The sequence below is a fragment of the Lissotriton helveticus genome, chromosome 8, assembly GCF_964261635.1.
Source record: "Lissotriton helveticus chromosome 8, aLisHel1.1, whole genome shotgun sequence".
Taxonomy (NCBI): Eukaryota; Metazoa; Chordata; class Amphibia; order Caudata; family Salamandridae; genus Lissotriton; species Lissotriton helveticus.
In genome coordinates this window covers 24,791,188-24,810,632 of record NC_136069.1, presented here as the reverse complement: position 1 = coordinate 24,810,632, position 19,445 = coordinate 24,791,188, and the positions used below count along the sequence as shown (strand labels likewise).

At 49.0% G+C, this 19,445-nt stretch overlaps 2 protein-coding genes across 7 annotated transcripts in view; one reads left to right on the top strand and one right to left on the bottom strand.

Moving 5' to 3' along the window:
- LOC144772257 (uncharacterized) overlaps positions 1-19,445 on the top strand; it is a 367,797-nt gene that overhangs the window by 193,822 nt on the left and 154,530 nt on the right.
- Positions 1-19,445, bottom strand: part of LOC144772252 (uncharacterized) — a 186,317-nt gene that overhangs the window by 106,564 nt on the left and 60,308 nt on the right. For all 6 annotated transcript variants that reach the window (XM_078656469.1, XM_078656473.1, XM_078656474.1 and 3 more), the window contains one exon: positions 3,103-3,177. The gene's annotated coding sequence lies outside the window, so the exon portion shown is untranslated. The remainder of the gene's footprint in view (positions 1-3,102; positions 3,178-19,445) is intronic.

Here is a 19,445-nt window from a genome sequence, read left to right as displayed (position 1 = left end):
CTATTGGCCTGGCAGTCATGATTGACAGCACCTAGACTCACTCAAAAAACAACCCAATTTCCATTTTTATCCACATTTAAAAATAGACAGGAAAATAAATTGTTTTCTGTCTGTATTAATTTGCAAAAACGGAAAACAGGCACCCTTAAATATACCGTACATTAAAATCCAGATTAAGAAAACTGCATAAATTGCCTCAAACCCAACTAGATAAATTCCTACAGATAGAGCAGTACTTTTAGAAATAAGGGTCAAACTGGAGAGAATTAAAAGTAGGCAATTGGGTTTCAGTATTGCTCCCTTCTCGAGAGAATAAACTTGAAGCTGAATGGCAAGATCCTTATAAAATATTCGAAAGGATAGGGAAAATCAAATATAGAGTGCAAATGTTCTGAACCGATACCCACATGTTTCACATTAATATTCTTAAAAAAGGTTTGGACCCTCACCTCCGGGGGATAATTTAGCAGCTACTGCACCGGCCACAGCAGTACCATGGACAACCTCTCAATTGGTAATGTTCTTAGTGCCTTGCGTCCATCCTCTGAGGATTTCTCAGATGTACCTGGCAGAACTGCTCATGCTATAATCACAGAGCCTGGGGTGGTGATAAATCAGAGACCATATAGAATACCAGAAGCTAGAAGAGTTGATTCGTAAGGAAGTCACTGGCGCCTGGATACCCTCACAGGTGATAAGCAGCGTTTTACAAACCAGATTTAACTGATTGACCCAAATGTCTGTCATAGATCCATCCTTTAGCGATTGGTCTTCACCCATAGTCCCAATTGCTAACTCGGACAGTAGCATCCTCTTTTATATAGGTTTTAGGGCAGTCAAAAGATTATCAAAGTTTGCTAACTTCCCCCTTCAAAGAATAGATTAAATGAGTGAGCAGTTCAGAAACTCTCAGTATATATGCAATATAAACCTTACAAAGCGTATTGACGGATCTCTTAGAGAACAGAGACTAATGAGAAAACTGCCTTTTTTGCCCCTCAAGGTCTCTATAAATTCACAGTATTGCGATTTGGATTACATGGAGCACCAGCCACCTTCCAGAGACTTAAGAATCAAATCCTAGAGCCACACTGACAACATGCTGGTCCATAATTAGATTATATCATTATCTTTAGTCCCCAATGCAGACCATTTAAAACATCTGACCGCCATTTTAAAAACACTTCGGCAGGATGGACTCCATAACTCCAAGAAATCTAAGTTAGTATTTGACAAAGGGATACCTACTGGGGAACAGGGTTATCGAGCCCCCCGGAAAAAAGGTGACGGGCAGGCTATCACTGGGGTTCCATTCCTTAAAAACAAGTGAGAGATGTGAGCCTTCTAGGCCTTTTGGGTTATTATAGACTGTTTATTCTGAATTTCTCGCTCCTGTCTGCACCCCTCACAGATTGATTTTTTTAAAAGCACAGAGATCCTCAGCTTAGATTCACCCTACTGAGTCTGCCATACAGGCTTTTTCCAATTTGAATCATGTCATACCCTCCAAACCAATCACTGGAAGTCTCAATAATAATAATATGATTTATAAAGCACCTAGTTACTTTTACCAAAGTATCCCAGCGCTAAGGTCTCGCTCTCGAAAGTTAGAACCAAACAACATGCTAAGACTTGTATTTCCGAAATAACGTCCCCCCCCTTTTCTTTCTTTTTTTTCTCTCCTCCATCTCATCTGGATATCAAAATCATTACAGCGCGGGGATGCCTTCGGGTCACCAGGCGCTCTACAAGTTGTTAAAATAAATAAATAAATAAATAAATAAATAAGAAAACATCTCTAATCAGACTGACCTAAACAACCAGGTCTTTAGATTATTGCGGAACGAAAGTTCAGTTTTTTCCTGTTTGAGTGAAAGGGGAGGGAGAGTTCTACCTCTGGGCTGCTAGAAAACTAAAGGAAGATCATCCAGTGGGTGTTCTTTTTAGAGTTTAGCAAAAGGATGCAAACATCGAGGGCCCTTATTGTTAACAACCTTGTAGCAATAGCACATTGCTTTAAAGGAAAGCCTTTTCAGCAAACGGCTCACGCGTTCTGTATACGCAAAAGTCTCGTCAGCCGAGACTGTGAGACACGCATGTTCAGGACATTACAATAGTTCAGCCTGGACATATCCAGGGACTGGACTGCTGTCTTTTTGGCGGCTTCCAGGAGAAGTCCAAGTATCTTTTTAAGAGTTCTTAGGATCCTGAAACACTTGCCAGCCAAGGCTGTAATCTGGCCATCAAAAGAGAGCCCAGCATTGAACCAGATGCCAAGGTTCTTGACTTTAGGCTTTGGGGCAGGTAAGGATCCAAGCGCATCAAATCGAAGGCTGCGTACCTAGGATATAGACCTCAGTTTCCCCTGCATTGAGCTCGAGACAATTGAGGTCCATCCAATCAGCCTAATCCGTCAGACAGGTCCTTAACAGAACCGCCATGTTAGCTTCGCCCTGTGACAGGATGATAATCAGCTGTGTATCAACCGCTTATGATATGCAATACTCTATGATATCAGACAGGGGGTGCTTGTAAAGACTGAATAAAGTAGGGCTCAAGGGGTAGCCATAAGGCACCCCCAGTTGCAAAGCAAAAACCTGAGACTAAAAAGGGTTTGGTGCCACATGAAAGGTGCAATTCTGCAAAAAAGAAGCGAACCACTGTAAGGCCATATAGCCGATGCTGCAGCTCCCGCTTCTATTTCTTTCCTGATGCATTTTTGTAAAAAACTAAAAAAAATTATGTTGTTCATCTGTAGGAATAGAGGGGAAAACAGACTATTGCTCACAGTATCCTGCCTACAGGGCCAGTCTAAAGATAACTGTTTTGTTTTCCTTTTACTAGTGAGTCTTGGTGGCCTAATAAAGGGCCTTATTCTCGTGATAAAGGTGGTGGCAAGGAGACAAGAGTGCAAAGGAAAAAGAAACAAAGCAGAAGAAAGGATAACAGACAGGAGAAATAAAGGGCAAGTGATACAAGTGTGCATAAAAGTAGAAGAAAAGCTGGAAAACACCATTGGGAAGAACAGCGATACAAAGGAAGTGGAGAGGAATAGACTTTCCGATAGTTCTGATGTTTTATTTAGGATAAAATAACACTTACTTTTTTGTTTAATCCAAGGGCGGTGGAGTGCACAGCTGGTCTCTAGAGGGTGGAAGGAGTCTGTAGGACTGAAGCCTAAGGAGACAGAAGAAACAATTCAGTGAGATGTTTAATGACTTTGTAGAGATTGGGAATCTAGACATTTAATAAGTCAGACACCCTTGAATTTGACCTCTGTTACTGAACCAGACCAAACACACACTCCATAGTCTCCCCAAAACCCTCCCCCTCAAGGTCCATGTACAGTCTGTGTGTTTTCAAATGTATGTGTGTGTTTGTATGTGTAAGGCCCATGTACCGCCTGTTTTCAAAATGTATGTGTGTGTGTGTTAGGCCCATGTACAGTCTGTTTTTTCAAAATGTGTGTGTGTGGTGGGTTGGGGGGAGTGTGCATGTGTGTGTGTGAGAGAGATTGTGCCTTTGCATCTGGCATCTATGTGCATTTGCATCTGGCCTGGTTTGTGCATTAGGATCAAGTCATTTCCTCATTCACCTCATCATTGGTCATGTATTACAACACTTTTCATACTGCCTTCACAGGACACTACGGATGCTGTTTATGCGATTGTGATGAACAATTTGTTCGAACACCCTAGCCCCATTTTACGCGGTCAAGTCCACGCCTTCGCCACACAAGGGGCAGGAACCATTCTATTATATTAGCACTGTTGTTAACTAATCCATATTAATTATTTGATTTTTGGTACAGCTTGAACACGAGAGGGAGTCTTTGTATGATTCTCCACGTCTGTGTACGTGTCTCTGCGTTTCTGTCTGCGTGACTGCGTCTGTGCCTAGAGTCCAGGTTTAGCACTAATGACTGACATGACGGGGTTCCAGATTTTAGAGTCTAAAATAGCATTGTGCTTTTTCTCTTACTCGGCAACTGCGAACCCAGCAACAATATGAGGAATTCAAAAAAGAGAGGAGTGCAAAGCTTGGATTAATCTCATCCACATGTAATTACCGGGAGCAACACCGCAGTCCATCATTTTTTGATCCCCCCTATGCCACCTCAGACTGGACTAGGCCATATGCAAATCATTCTTGGTCTGCTCCAATAGCAACAGTCCAGCCCGAACTGCCAGTCCAGGTCCACTCTACATTGGAACACATCAAATCCCAGACCATTTGGGGTGACAAGTGGCATGGTTGACTCATTTTAGTGACAATCACCGCCAACCAAACAATACATCAACTTTCACAACAACTGCCCATAAATGGGGGTCTGAGCTATCGGATGCTCAAATGAAAACCAAAAGCTAAAGCCTCTAAGAGTATTAATACCATCAGAGCACCTAAAGTTTGGGGATGGTATTGGAGGAGAGGGTCTGTATTTCATACTAACTTCAGCAACATTCCAGAACCATCACCATAATGCTTTGTAAAATAGAGATGCCATGGTTGTAAAGGTAGGGTGGCTCGTAGGCATGCTAAGAACACAAACTTGGAGGTACGTCACATCCTTCTATTGATAGTCCTGTTTTGTAATCTGCCTTCTCCTACCCCTAAATTACTTACCCAACAATAACAGATACCAAAAATATCTGCACCAAATGCTATAATTTCTTATCTTGACCAATAAATTATTTCAATCCTTGACACTGCTAATACAGGCTAGGGAAAATCTGACATTGTAGTTGTTTCACAAACAGCTCAATGGTTATATAGTGGAGTGGAAATCTGTGAAGTGGAATTTGTTAGACTGTGATTAAGTGGCATGGAGTGAATTAATGTTGAGTGGAATTGTGTGTTGTGGAATTGAGAGATGAGAACTGTGTTGTGTGGAAAGGAATTATGTGGTATGGATTTGTGTTGTTGAATTACACATATGCACCCGGCTTCCCTGGGTGAGGTAACTCGAGTGCTCCGGTGCTCCTGTGGGTGTTGACTCTAGAACCTACTAGTTCTAAAGGGGTTTGCTCCAAGTCCTCTTCTAAGTGTCCTTAATCTGTAATTTTCCAAATGCGACTTTCCCTTAGTAGTTAATGGTGATTCGCAGCTGCGTTTAGACACTGCAAGCGTCCCCCGTGGGTCCCCTGTTTCACTAACTTGGGTGGTTCCTGGTGGCCCAGGCGGTTCTATAGGCCCTAGTCCTGTGCTCTATGTAAGTCATAGTACTTATATCACTTTCTTAATATATGGTTTGGTACGCCCCTGGGGCTCAACGCATATTATACGAATTTACTGATTTACTGTGTGCTAAATAAGTTTACCATATGTACTTTTGCCTCTAGCCTCATAAAGAGACTAGAGGGACGTGTATAGAATAAATACCTATATTTTATATATATACCTGCTGTAGTTCTCCTTTCATTTGGTCATTCACGAGATTATAGACTGGTAAAACAAGCGCTTTACATTCCTTCAAGACTTAGCCTGAAGGCTGCTCTCCACAGCTACCACTAGGATAGCTTTCTATGATGGTTGTCTTAAACCTACCATCAATAAGGGGTCGTTTGGACTGGTGCAAGGTGCCCACTAGAATAGTGGACAGCATATGCCAGGCCAACTTCTCACAGAGAGTGTCGTAGAGTAGGAGGGCGTAGATTGGAGCAGAGTTTCGTGGGGCAGTATAGTATGTTCTGGAGTGGTGTAGAGTGGAGTGGCATATTGGGTGTTGTGTGGAGTATAGTAGTGTAGAGTAGCGTGGCGTACAGCAGAGTAGATTGGCGTACAGTGGTGTGGCGTGGAGTAGAGAGTTTTAGAGTGGAGTGGAAGAGTATCAAAGTGGTGTAGAGGAGTGTGTCATAGAATAGAGTGGAGTAAAGTGGCGTGGAGTAGAGACAGTTGGGTAGAGCATCGTAGAGTGTTGTAGTATAGCAGAGTGGAGTGTTGTACAGTGGACTGTCAGTTGAGTACACTGTCGGAGTGGAGTAGAGTGTAATGGAGAAGAGCATCAGAGTGGAGAGTGTAAAGTGGAGCAGAGTGGCCAAGAGTGAAGTGGAGTACAGTACAGTGGTGCAGAGTAGATTTGCATAGAGTGCTATGGCGTAAAGCACATTGGTGGAGTAGAGTGCTTTGGCGTAGAGTAGAGTGGTGCAGAGTAGAGTTGTATAGAGTGGCGCAGAATAGCGCGCAGTGGCAGAGAGTAGAATGTTTCTGAATAGAGCAAAGTGGTGTAAAGTGGAGTGGTGTAGAGTGGCATAGAGAGCACTGGTGTAGAGTGGCATAGAGAGCACTGGTGTAGAGTGGGGTTGTGCAGAGTAGAGCTTCCTAGACGGGTTTGGTGTAGAGTTCAAAGCTACATAGTAAAGCAGAGCGCATCAGCATAGAGTAGAGTTGTGCAGAGTAGAGAGGTGTAGGGTGAAGTGTTGAGAGTGCAGTGGTGCACAGTAGAGTGGTGTATAGTACAGTGGTGTAGGGTACAATAGAGTGGCAGAGTTCAGTGATGTAGAGTGCAGAGGCATAGAGTGTGTTACTTTTGAGTAAAGTGGTGTAGGGTGTATTCACGTAGAGTGCTGTGGTGTAAAGTCGAGTGGAACAGATTGGTGTAGGGTGCAGAGGCATAGAGTAGATTGTTTCAGAGTAGAGAGGCATAAAGTGCAGTGGCATGGAGCAGAGTGCTGTAAAGTGCAGTGCTTCCAAGTAGATTAGAGTGGCTTGGCGTAGAGTGGCATAGAGTGTAGTGGTGTACAGCGAATTGGCATAGAGGGCAGTAGAGTGGCACAGAATGCAGTGGTGCAGAGTAGAGTGGCGTACATTTCAGTGGTGGAGAATGCAGTGTTGCAGAGTAGAGTGGTGTGGGACGATGCAGTGGTGTAGAGTGGAGTGATGCAGAGTACAGTGTGGTGGCGGAGAGTGCAGTGGAATGGAGTGGCGTAGAATAGAGTGCAGCGGCGTGGATGCAGTGGCACAGAGTAGAGTTGCATAAAGCTCAGTGTCAGAGTGCAGTGCTGCAGAAGAATAGACTGTCGTAGATTGCAGTGATGTATAGTAGATTGCCGTAGAGTGCCGTGGTGTAGAGTAGAACAGACTGGTGCAGAGTGCAGTGATTTAGATTACAATGGTGTAGCGTGCAGTGGCACAGACTGTTGTAGAGTAGAGTAGGGTAGAGTGCAGTGGTGCATAGTAAAGTAGAGTGGGGTAGAGTACATAGGCGTAGAGTGATGCAGAGTAGAGAGGCGTAGAGTGAAGGGTAAGTGATGTAGATTGCAGTGACAGTGCGGAGTGGCGTAGAGTGGAGTGGCATAGTGTGGAGTGCTGCAAAGTAGAGTGCAGGGGTGCAGAGTAGAGTGGAATGGGGTAAAATGGAGAATGCTTGGTGTGGTAACTCACTGTCTTTACAAACAACACATCTTCAATTGAAATACCATATCATTTGCACAAACACACAGTTTTACTGCTAAAAGTATACAGCGCACAAACGATAATGTGTGGAGATATCATCACCTTGTATATTGATGGTATTAAAATGTTTGTTTCCACCACACTTCAGAATTACAAGAATGACCCCCTGTAGCCAGCATGATTGTCACCGAAATCCTCTCACTTTGAAGAGAAAGAAAAGTAAACACCAAGCTCCCCGGAAGACAATGCCTGACATTTGCTGTTGAATGAACAGCAAATGCACAGAAAAGGAGCACTCGGACAGATACTGTAAATAAGGTTTGGGCAACCAAAAAGACGAACTCAAGCTGGACAGCCTAAAATAAATAAAGCTAGAAAATAGAAAGCAAGAAAATGTGAGATAGAAAGCAAACGGTAAGCAACAGCTGGATTGCATCCCCAGGGAAGCTTTCTGAATGTCCCATTGTTGTCGTTAGCAAACCAGACAGCTGGGCTGAAACCAGACAGCTGTGCTGTCTCTTAGGCTTTGACATAAAAATCTGTCATCTGCGTGTCACAGAGTGTGCTATGCAGGAGACACGTTCTCCCTCAAGGCTACATTATGGTTCAAACTGCAAATAGAGAAAGCACAGATCTCTCCAGCAAGTGCATTAATGACCAGGGTTATCTTTTCTAGACACATATAGCACCTTTTCGATGCCCGTGAATGTTGTGTCACAACACAAAGTGGCCAGTTTCTTTGTCAAAAACTGAAGGGAGCACTGATGCAAAACAAATGTTCCTTGCTGCCCAAGTGAAAAGATGCCCAACTGTATCACCCCAAACCCCTTTAAGATTTAAGACTGAATTTCATCAGCATGTTGAGGTCACCCCTGCAGCACCTCTCTTGTGGAAATCAAGGACAGAAAAACAGGCAAGCCGCTAGGGGAGATGCGCAGTGGGCGTCCTATTATTGTTTGGCTGCCCCATGATCCTCGGGGGTGCGGTGAGGCACCAGGAGCTTATTAAGAGCAAGAATGTATGGGGGAAAGATACAGGCCTGAAATAGGAAGGGCGTAGTCCAACACCCTAATGCAGAAGCTACAACAGTATTTGTGTCCGATGCAAAACAGTTTGTGAGCACCCACGTTGCAGATGATGAAAGGCTGTACCCTCCCCAAGGACAGCATCCTTTCATGACCCACGCTGCAGATGATGAAAGGCTGTACCCTCCCCAAGGACAGCATCCTTTCATGACCCACGCTGCAGATGATGAAAGGCTGTACCCTCCCCAAGGACAGCATCCTTTCATGACTCACGCTGCGGATGATGAAAGGCTGTCCCCTCCCCAAGGACAGCATCCTTTCATGACTCACGCTGCAGATGATGAAAGGCTGTCCCCTCCCCAAGGACAGCATCCTTTCATGACCCACGCTGCAGATGATGAAAGGCTGTACCCTCCCCAAGGACAGCATCCTTTCATGACCCACGCTGCAGATGATGAAAGGCTGTACCCTCCCCAAGGACAGCATCTTTTCATGACCCACGCTGCAGATGATGAAAGGCTGTACCCTCCCCAAGGACAGCATCCTTTCATGACTCACGCTGCGGATGATGAAAGGCTGTCCCCTCCCCAAGGACAGCATCCTTTCATGACTCACGCTGCAGATGATGAAAGGCTGTCCCCTCCCCAAGGACAGCATCCTTTCATGACCCACGCTGCAGATGATGAAAGGCTGTCCCCTCCCCAAGGACAGCATCCTTTCATGACCCACGCTGCAGATGATGAAAGGCTGTACCCTCCCCAAGGAGAGCATCCTTTCATGACCCACGCTGCAGATGATGAAAGGCTGTCCCCTCCCCAAGGACAGCATCCTTTCATGACTCACGCTGCGGATGATGAAAGGCTGTACCCTCCCCAAGGAGAGCATCCTTTCATGACCCACGCTGCTGATGATGAAAGGCTGTCCCCTCCCCAAGGACAGCATCCTTTCATGACCCATGCTGCAGATGATGAAAGGCTGTCCCCTCCCCAAGGAGAGCATCCTTTCATGACCCACGCTGCAGATGATGAAAGGCTGTCCCCTCCCCAAGGAGAGCATCCTTTCATGACCCATGCTGCAGATGATGAAAGGCTGTACCCTCCCCAAGGACAGCATCCTTTCATGACCCATGCTGCAGATGATGAAAGGCTGTCCCCTCCCCAAGGAGAGCATCCTTTCATGACCCATGCTGCAGATGATGAAAGGCTGTACCCTCCCCAAGGACAGCATCCTTTCATGACCCATGCTGCAGATGATGAAAGGCTGTACCCTCCCCAAGGACAGCATCCTTTCATGACCCATGCTGCAGATGATGAAAGGCTGTCCCCTCCCCAAGGACAGCATCCTTTCATGACTCACGCTGCAGATGATGAAAGGCTGTGCCCTCCCCAAGGAGAGCATCCTTTCATGACCCACGCTGCAGATGATGAAAGGCTGTCCCCTCCCCAAGGAGAGCATCCTTTCATGACCCATGCTGCAGATGATGAAAGGCTGTACCCTCCCCAAGGACAGCATCCTTTCATGACCCATGCTGCAGATGATGAAAGGCTGTACCCTCCCCAAGGACAGCATCCTTTCATGACCCATGCTGCAGATGATGAAAGGCTGTCCCCTCCCTAAGGACAGCATCCTTTCATGACCCACGCTGCAGATGATGAAAGGCTGTCCCCTCCCCAAGGACAGCATCCTTTCATGACCCATGCTGCAGATGATGAAAGGCTGTCCCCTCCCCAAGGACAGCATCCTTTCATGACTCACGCTGCAGATGATGAAAGGCTGTGCCCTCCCCAAGGAGAGCATCCTTTCATGACCCACGCTGCAGATGATGAAAGGCTGTCCCCTCCCCAAGGACAGCATCCTTTCATGTCTGGGCACCTCCTATGCTCACCTCCAACAGAGACCAAGCCAAAACCTGTAGGGATCCACTTGCAGGTACAGCACATCTGTTCTCATACTTTGCCCGTACACTGAGGCTCTGCTAAATATTTGCTCTGACATTGATTGGTCAGTCTTTGCCATACAGGCACAATACCAACACAGTTACAACACAGACAACACTTCTCTCACACACATTGTACCATCCAAGGCGTCAGTGTCCCACTACCCACTCATTGTTACTTCTAAATCATGGATAGGTGCAGCGGCGCACATACAAACATACAAGTCTGACCCTCGGTGTTTCAAAACACTCCCCATCCATAGCAGCTTTTCCACTCGTATCGCACCCACAGAAAAGTGTACTGTGCTCTTTTAACATGTGCTTTAAACCTTGTCATGGTTATCAAGCGCTATATATGTGAAAATAGAACCCCACCCTGGACAGACAAGGTCCTACCCTGTCTGCACCAGCAGCAGGGTCTCACTGTGCAGGGAGTCTCTGTGCACAGGCCCCTCCTCTGTGAGTCCAGGCTGAGAGGGAGGGTTTCTCTGGGCCGAGGTGTGAGGCAAAGAGAGGGACGGGAGCTATCGGACAGGGAGAAGAGAGGGGGGAGGGGGAGGGGGAGGAGGAGAGGCTGGAGGGGAGAGGAGGGGAGGGGAGAGACTAGAGAGGAGGGAGGGGAGAGGCTGCACAGGAGAGGTGGGAGGGGAGAGGCTGCACAGGAGAGGTGGGAGGGGAGAGGCTGCACAGGAGAGAAGGGGAGAGGCTGCACAGGAGAGGTGGGAGGGGAGAGGCTGCACAGGAGAGAAGGGGAGAGGCTGCACAGGAGAGGAGGGAGGGGGAGAGGCTGCACAGGAGAGGGGGAGGGGAGAGGCTGCACAGGAGAGGTGGGAAGGGGAGAGGCTGCACAGGGGAGGAGGGAGGGGAGAGGCTGCACAGGAGAGGAGGGAGGGGAGAGGCTACACAGGAGAGGAGGGAGGGGAGAGGCTGCACAGGAGAGGTGTGAGGGGGAGAGGCTGCACAGGGGAGGAGGGAGGGGAGAGGCTGCACAGGAGAGGTGTGAGGGGGAGAGGCTGCACAGGGGAGGAGGGAGGGGAGAGGCTACACAGGAGAGGAGGGAGGGGAGAGGCTGCACAGGAGAGGTGTGAGGGGGAGAGGCTGCACAGGAGAGGAGGGATGGGAGAGACTGCACAGGAGAGGAGGGAGGGGGAGAGGCTGCACAGGAGAGGAGGGAGGGGAGAGGCTGCACAGGAGAGGATGCACAGGAGAGGAGGGAGGGGAGAGGCTGCACAGGAGAGGAGGGAGGGGAGAGGCTGCACAAGAGAGGGGGGAGGGGAGAGGCTGCACAGGAGAGGTGGAGGGGCTGCACAGGAGAGGGGGAGGGGAGAGGCTGCACAGGAGAGGTGGGAGGGGAGAGGCTGCACAGGAGAGGAGGGAGGGGAGAGGCTGCACAGGGGAGGGGAGAGGCTGCACAGGAGAGGAGGGAGGGGAGAGGCTGCATAGGAGAGGAGGGAGGGGGAGAGGCTGCACAGGAGAGGAGGGAGGGGGAGAGGCTGCACAGGAGAGGAGGGAGGGGAGAGGCTGCACAGGAGAGGATGCACAGGAGAGGAGGGAGGGGAGAGGCTGCACAGGAGAGGAGGGAGGGGAGAGGCTGCACAAGAGAGGGGGAGGGGAGAGGCTGCACAGGAGAGGTGGAGGGGCTGCACAGGAGAGGGGGAGGGGGAGGCTGCACAGGAGAGGTGGGAGGGGAGAGGCTGCACAGGAGAGGAGGGAGGGGAGAGGCTGCACAGGAGCGGTGGGAGGGGCTGCACAGGAGAGGGGGGAGGGGAGAGGCTGCACAGGAGAGGTGGAGGGGCTGCACAGGAGAGGGGGAGGGGAGAGGCTGCACAGGAGAGGTGGGAGGGGAGAGGCTGCACAGGAGAGGAGGGAGGGGAGAGGCTGCACAGGAGCGGTGGGAGGGGCTGCACAGGAGAGGGGGAGGGGAGAGGCTGCACAGGAGAGGTGGGAGGGGAGAGGCTGCACAGGAGAGGAGGGAGGGGAGAGGCTGCACAAGAGAGGTGGGAGGGGCTGCACAGGAGAGGGGGAGGGGAGAGGCTGCACAGGAGAGGAGGGAGGGGAGAGGCTGCACAGGAGAGGATGCACAGGAGAGGAGGGAGGGGAGAGGCTACACAAGAGAGGGGGGAGGGGAGAGGCTGCACAGGAGAGGTGGAGGGGAGAGGCTGCACAGGAGAGGGGGAGGGGAGAGGCTGCACAGGAGAGGAGGTCCTCAGCCCGGGGGGGGGGGCATGGCTTGAAGGGGGGGTGAAGGGTCCTCAGCCGGGGGCGGGGGGGGTGCAGAGTTCCGGTTGTCCTCAGCGGGGGGGGGGCTGTAGTCTCTACCTGCTCAGACCCCTGCTCAGAGCCCTTTCCCCCTCTGCCTGGGACGGTGAAGATGACAATCCGGGGTCAGAGGGTGACGTCCGGGGTCAGAGGATGAAGGTCACCGCACAGACCGAGGATCCTTCCGACCCGACGGCTGCGTGAGCCGAGGAAGAGGCCGGAAGTGACGGCTTTCACTGCTGGTGTTGTCTCTGCCCGCGCTGACCGGAAAAAGAAATCACAAGCTCCAGGGCTGACAGTAACTGAAAGAGACGACGGACTCAGCAGCTGAACCCAGCTGAAGGAGAAGAGACCGACCCCCTCCCCCCCCCCACGAGAAGAGACCGACCCCCCCCTGACCCCCTCCCCGAGGGGAGAAGAGACCCCCCCCAGCCGAGGGGTGAGGTTAACACCCCCCACCACTGGAAAATGTGACATAATTTATTGGACTTGGTTCACAAATAATATGAAAAAGCCATGCGGCAAAAACATATAGGCTGGGAGAGAAGAGAAAAGTTTCTTTATTTTGTAAAATATTCATGTATTCATGTTTAAGGTAGAACAAGGGCTCGAGTCAGGGTTCCACGCGGGTGGACAGCGTCCCCCCCACTTATTTTACCTTGAGCTCGATAACTGGAGCAAATGGAACCACACATTCACTCATTGGCCTCTTTTCGTGACGTCACTTCCTGTTGTGACGTCAGCGTCCCCCCACTTCTTTTTAGGTCTCGCCTGAGCCATCGCGCTTGCGCATTGCTCCGGCGAGATTATAGTAAGCGGAAAAGAAAGTCTACCAAAACGGCTGCAGATCACATACAGTTCATGTGATCTGTGCGCGTGCACGCGAGCCACATAACACGCCACCATTTGTCTGTGCATCAGACTTCAACGGCTGTCGCTCCCCCGCCCCCCCATCAGACTTCAAAGGAATGCGTTCCCAAACCTGCTGGCCTCGCTCTCGTGAGCCTTTATTTACTTGTTTTCATGGTCTGTTCTTCATCCAGCTCTCTCCTTACCTCTGTTTCTTCCCCTCTCTCTCGCTTTCAACCTTGTTGTTTCATATTGTTTGCCCTGGCTCTTCTCTTCCATACAGGCTCACTTCTGTTGCTCGCTGCTTTTGCTCCTATGAATTTTGGCCTATTTCCAACCTCCTCCTTCGCTGATCTTGGATCTCGGCCCCCTCCTCCTCTTTCCTCTCTCCCTCACCTCTCCCGCGCTTACTGTTCCTGTCTCCTATTTATACATCTTCCTCAACCAATTTACCACCCTCTCTTCCTCTCGCAGACATACTTCCATTCTTGGCTATGAAAATCATTGCAGTATTGATCTCTGCTTACTCGTCTCTCTTCATAACACATCCCATGCTTTCTTAATCAATGTTATATACATAACAAGGGTTTTGTTTACAGGTCTATTAAGAGGATACTTCACTCGGGGACACCACCACATCACTCGGGGACACCACCACATCACTCAGGGACACCACCACATAACTCAGGGGCACCACCAGATCACTCGGGGACACCACCACATCACTCGGTAACACCACCACATCACTCAGGGGCACCACCACATCACTCGGACACCACCACATCACTCAGGAACACCACCACATCACTCAGGAGCACCAATCAGAGGCAAAACCAGATCCCTCAGGGACACCACCACATCACTCAGGGACACCACCACATAACTCAGGGGCACCACCACATCACTCGGAGACACCACCACATCACTGATTAACACCACCACATCACTCGGGGGCACCACCACATCACTCGGGGGCACCACCATGTCACTCGGGGGCACCACCACATCACTCGGGGCCACACCACATCACTCAGGGACACCACCACTTCACTCGGGGACTCCACCACATCACTCGGGGGCACCACCACATCACTCGGGGACACCACCACATCACTCAGGGGCACCACCACATCACTCAGGGGCACCACCACATCACTCAGGGACACCGCCACAACACTCAGGTACACCACCACCTCACTCGGACACCACCACATCACTCGGACACCACCACATAACTCAGGAACACCATCACATCACTCAGGAACACCACCACATCACTCAAGAACACCACCACATCACTCGGGGGCACCACCACATCACTCGGGGACACCACCACATCACTCGGGGACACCACCACATCACTCGGGGACACCACCACACCACTTAAGGGCACCACCACATAACTCGGGGACACCACCACATCACTCAGAGACACCACCACATCACTTGGAGACACCGCCACATCACTCAGGGGCACCACCACATCACTCGGGGACACCACCACATCACACTCAGGGACACCACCACATCACACTCAGGGACACCACCACATCACTCAGGGACACCACCACATCAATCAGGGGCACCACTCAGGGGCACCACCACATCACTCAGGGACACCATCACATCACTCTGGAACGCCACCACATCACTCAGGAACACCACCATATCACTCAGGAACACCACCCCATCACTCAAGGGCACCACCACATCACTCAGGGGCGCCACCACATCACCTAGGGACACCACCACATCACTCGGGGACACCACCACATCACTCAGGGGCACCACCACATCACTCAGGGGCACCACCACATCACTCAGGGACACCACCACATCACTCGGGGACACCACCACATCACTCTGGGACACCAACACATCACTCTAATACACCACCACATCACTCAGCCCAACCACATCATCACTCAGCACCACAACAGCACTGTCCTTGCTTGCTACCAACAAGCATTACCATAGCCAATAGGACTCGCATTAGGAAAGTGTAAGCTATTGGCTTTGGGAATAACAATGCTATTAATTTATATATTCTCAAAGCCAACACATATTTAATAAATTGTCATTTACAATACCAATAGCTCACCCTTTCCTAATGCGAGCCCTATTGCATTGCAAATGCTTGTTTTAGGACTTGTGCCCTGGGAAGAACATAGGGAAACGTACACAGGCATTAGCACACTGTATACCATAGGATTACAATAGGTCAGACATCTTTAGGACGTACATAGCTCAGCTGGTATCAATAACGCATACATTATGACATGGTCTATATAGCATGTGTAGCATTCTCCCCAGCCCAGTAGCATGCAAATGACCATGCCACGCATGGGGCTCTGTAGTGCACTTCTTTATTCTACAGAGTGTCACTAACTGCACACACTGTGTCATAAACTATTATTATCCACACCCAAATGACTGTGTCATTTCCTACGGGGTCCTTCAGGGATCACAAGGGACCTACTACACATACTCACAAGACACTACATCTCCCCTTTGTTACAAAAAAATACAAATATTACATATATACATTATAGTTCCTCAATGAGTCAGAGGGGCTCGAACCAGCCTGCCAGGTCAAGTCATGTGATGTGATGTTTATGAGGTGGCGGAGAGGTGCCTGCATCGGGTACAGGTGATGCAGAGGCAAGTGTATTAGTGGGGCTCTGTGGACTCTCTCTTCTAATATCTGGATCCGATGAACATCGTGGCAGGCGCTTGAAGTATGAAGTCTCGTGTGATAGAATTTACAGGATGTTGAACAGTCACCATATGTCCTTTACTCATCCTTTGCCCTCAAGGGATCAGCATCAAATGGAGCATCAGACTTGGGCTTCAGTTTTTGTTCGACCAAGACTCGGTCTCCTTCCTTGTCTCTACCAAACATCAAGGTGGCAGGGCTTTCACCTGTCGTGGAATGGGGAGTAAATCTGTAAGCACGAAGGGATGAACACAAAGTTGATCTAAGGTCACTTCCTTTTATCGCAGCTCGCTGAACTACTCTCTTAAGGGTGCCCATGAAACGTTTGATAACCCTGTTTGCCTGTGGCCAGAGAGGTGTATTATTTTAAAAAAGTTTAACACTCATGTTCGTGAGAAAGTCTTTAAACTCGACTATTGAAAGGTGGGCCTTTGTCAGACTTGCGAATGGAAGGAACACCCCATGTTGCAAAACTGTCATTTAATGTCCAAATGAATTTGTCATGTGTGGTGGAGGACAGATCTTCCACAAGGGAAAATCATCAGTACCGATCATCGATTACCATGAGATCTTGTCTATTGTTGAGAGGTCTAAAGAAATCAATGGCGAGCCTCTCCCACACTAGCTTCGGAAGGTCAGACATGGTTAGGGGGTGTTGGGTCGTTTTGGACAGAATGCACTGCAGCTCTACTGTCTTTAAACGCTCCAGGGAGAAACAGCTTTTTCTACAAGATGTGAGCCATCAAAAGGCATATCCATGAGAGAGGCTTGTACATCTCCATCCATGTGGCAGGGGCACAACACTGGAGAAAACCATCCTTCTCAGCCAGCATGAATCACATACTTGGCCACATCCTGTCCTCTTGAATTGTTTGAGACGTGGAGATAAGTCTTCAAGGGCTGCTGGCAAACTCTCGCTGATCATGTCCCAGAGAGCATGCATGTAGCGTCCCAACAAACAGACAACATTGACTGATTTCACTGCCATGCTTGCCGAGGAGAATATTTGTTTTCCAAATACCTAATCCTCCTGGACTCAATGCGCACAGGACTCATAGGGAATGAACTGGTGTTCACCTCGCAAGGACATCTTAAGAGTTGGGACTGAGCAGGATGCCACTCCGGTTGTAACATGGACCATGCTAAGCTCCCACCTAACTAATCTTTTTCCAGCAAAACAACATGTTCAAAGGGCAACCCAGGCTCGAGAGTTTACAATCTCATTTAAGACCAAGCTACTGAAGAAAGCCAGAAATAAGGCCCTGCGGGCCCTGGCTAAATCCCCGGGGAACAGTGAATGCTTAATGCTTTACCAAACTGCTCAAAAATCTCTTAAGCTGGCAATTACCAAAGATAAACGGATTCATGAAAACCAATTCTGGTGCAAATTGGTGTGGGAGAGCAAGAGCATAAATTCCAGAAAATGTTGGGCCTTAATTAATCACACAAACTCAAGCGTATCGAATCTTGGATCAGCAAACATTCAAGAATCAGACTGGGCAACGTTCCTATCGGACCACTTCAAGTGTCCGGAACTCTTAACTCAAACAGGAAGCAGTACCCCAAATGAGACTGATTTTGGTTCCGGTAACAGCCGTAGCATACCCACGGAGGGCTCACCCGTGGCTTACATGGATCACGAAGTGACACAAGAAAGGGTTGCCTTAGTAATGAAAAAAGCAAGAGCCGACGGTGCGCCGGGCCCTAATGGATTGCCACAGAGCCTGTTTGCATCAGACACTGCTTTTTGGGCAGGACCATTGGCAAACCTCTTCAATTACGCGTTGAGAACTGCAATAATCCCCGACTCATGGCGGGGCGCCATAATTCACCCGATTTATAAATCAGGATCACGTGCCTCGCCGAACAATTACAGACTGATTGCACTTTTGGATATTGAGGCCAAGCATTACGCAGGCCTCCTTTTGGAGGACCTACGGCTCTGGGTAAAGGATCACAGTCTGATGCCGATGAACCAAACAGGGTTTGTTGCCAATTCAGGGACAAGGACAAATTTGCTAGCAGTATCAACTATTGTCGATAAAGCACTCTTAACATAAAGGTCTGTGTTCTGCTGCTTTGTCGACTTCAAAGCAGCATTCGATAGAGTCCCCAGGGCGGCATTATGGGTAAAATTAAGGAAGTGGGGGATCCCAGATAAATTATTAGAGGCAATCATCCAACTACACTCCCGTACCTGGGTTCGGGTGAAGTTGGGGTCTGGCACACATCTCTCACGAAAAATTATGACAACTAGAGGTGTCAAGCAGGGATGTGTGCTGGCCCCCCTTCTCTTTAACCTGTTTATAGCAGACCTGTCGACGACCTTGGACGGCACGAACAGCCATCCTCCAAAGGTGGGAGGCTCGGCGCTAAGTAATCTTTTGTATGCCGACGACCTGGTTCTCTTTAGCCTCACGAGGTGGGCTACAAAGGCTCCTAGACAAACTGCATAGCTACACAACTACAAACAAACTAGAGGTCAACTTGAAGAAAACGCAAGTGGTCCCCTTTGGTAAAAAACGACATGTTGGGGGCAGGTGGTCATTTAACAACATAAGCCTCGTCACGGGTCAGTCATATAAATACCTAGGTGTCCACTTGGATTCAAAGTACAATCTTATAAAACAGCGCAACAAGATTGCAGTTAAAGCCATGACCCTTGCGGTGTCTTTAGGTAAGCTTTCAAAAAAGCTTTCAGGCCAAACCCTATCGCCCCTCCTAGAAGTAATGAGGACAAAAATTGGCCCTACTCTATCATACGGCATAGAGATATTCAGGGGGAAAATGAACTCCGTTCTGAATCAGCATACGACAAAAATTTACAAAAAGGTTCTCCAGCTGCCAAAGTCCGCATCTGCCGCACAGATAAGACTGGAGTTGGGGTTATTAAATTATGATGCCTCCAACATTGGGGCATATCTGAACCTCTGTCATAAACTAAGGCAGGCGGAACCGGGCACACTAGAATCTTTAGTCTGGCATGAAATCACCCAGAAAAATCCAGGAGGAACGTTTGGTCGCCTTCTTAATGATGCAATCCAGCAAATGTCAGCGGGTGAGTTATGGGCCCTTAACCCTAGCCGGACAGTATTAAAAAACGGGATTAAAAAATGTGTAAGAATGAGTTCACTTATAATGGACAAAGCCCACTTCTCGAAACGCAGACACGCTTGGGCTCTCATAAATTCATACAGATGGCTAGCCCCCGTCTCCTATCTGGCCTGTACATACTCATTGTACTTAAAACATAGCCTTATCGCTATTA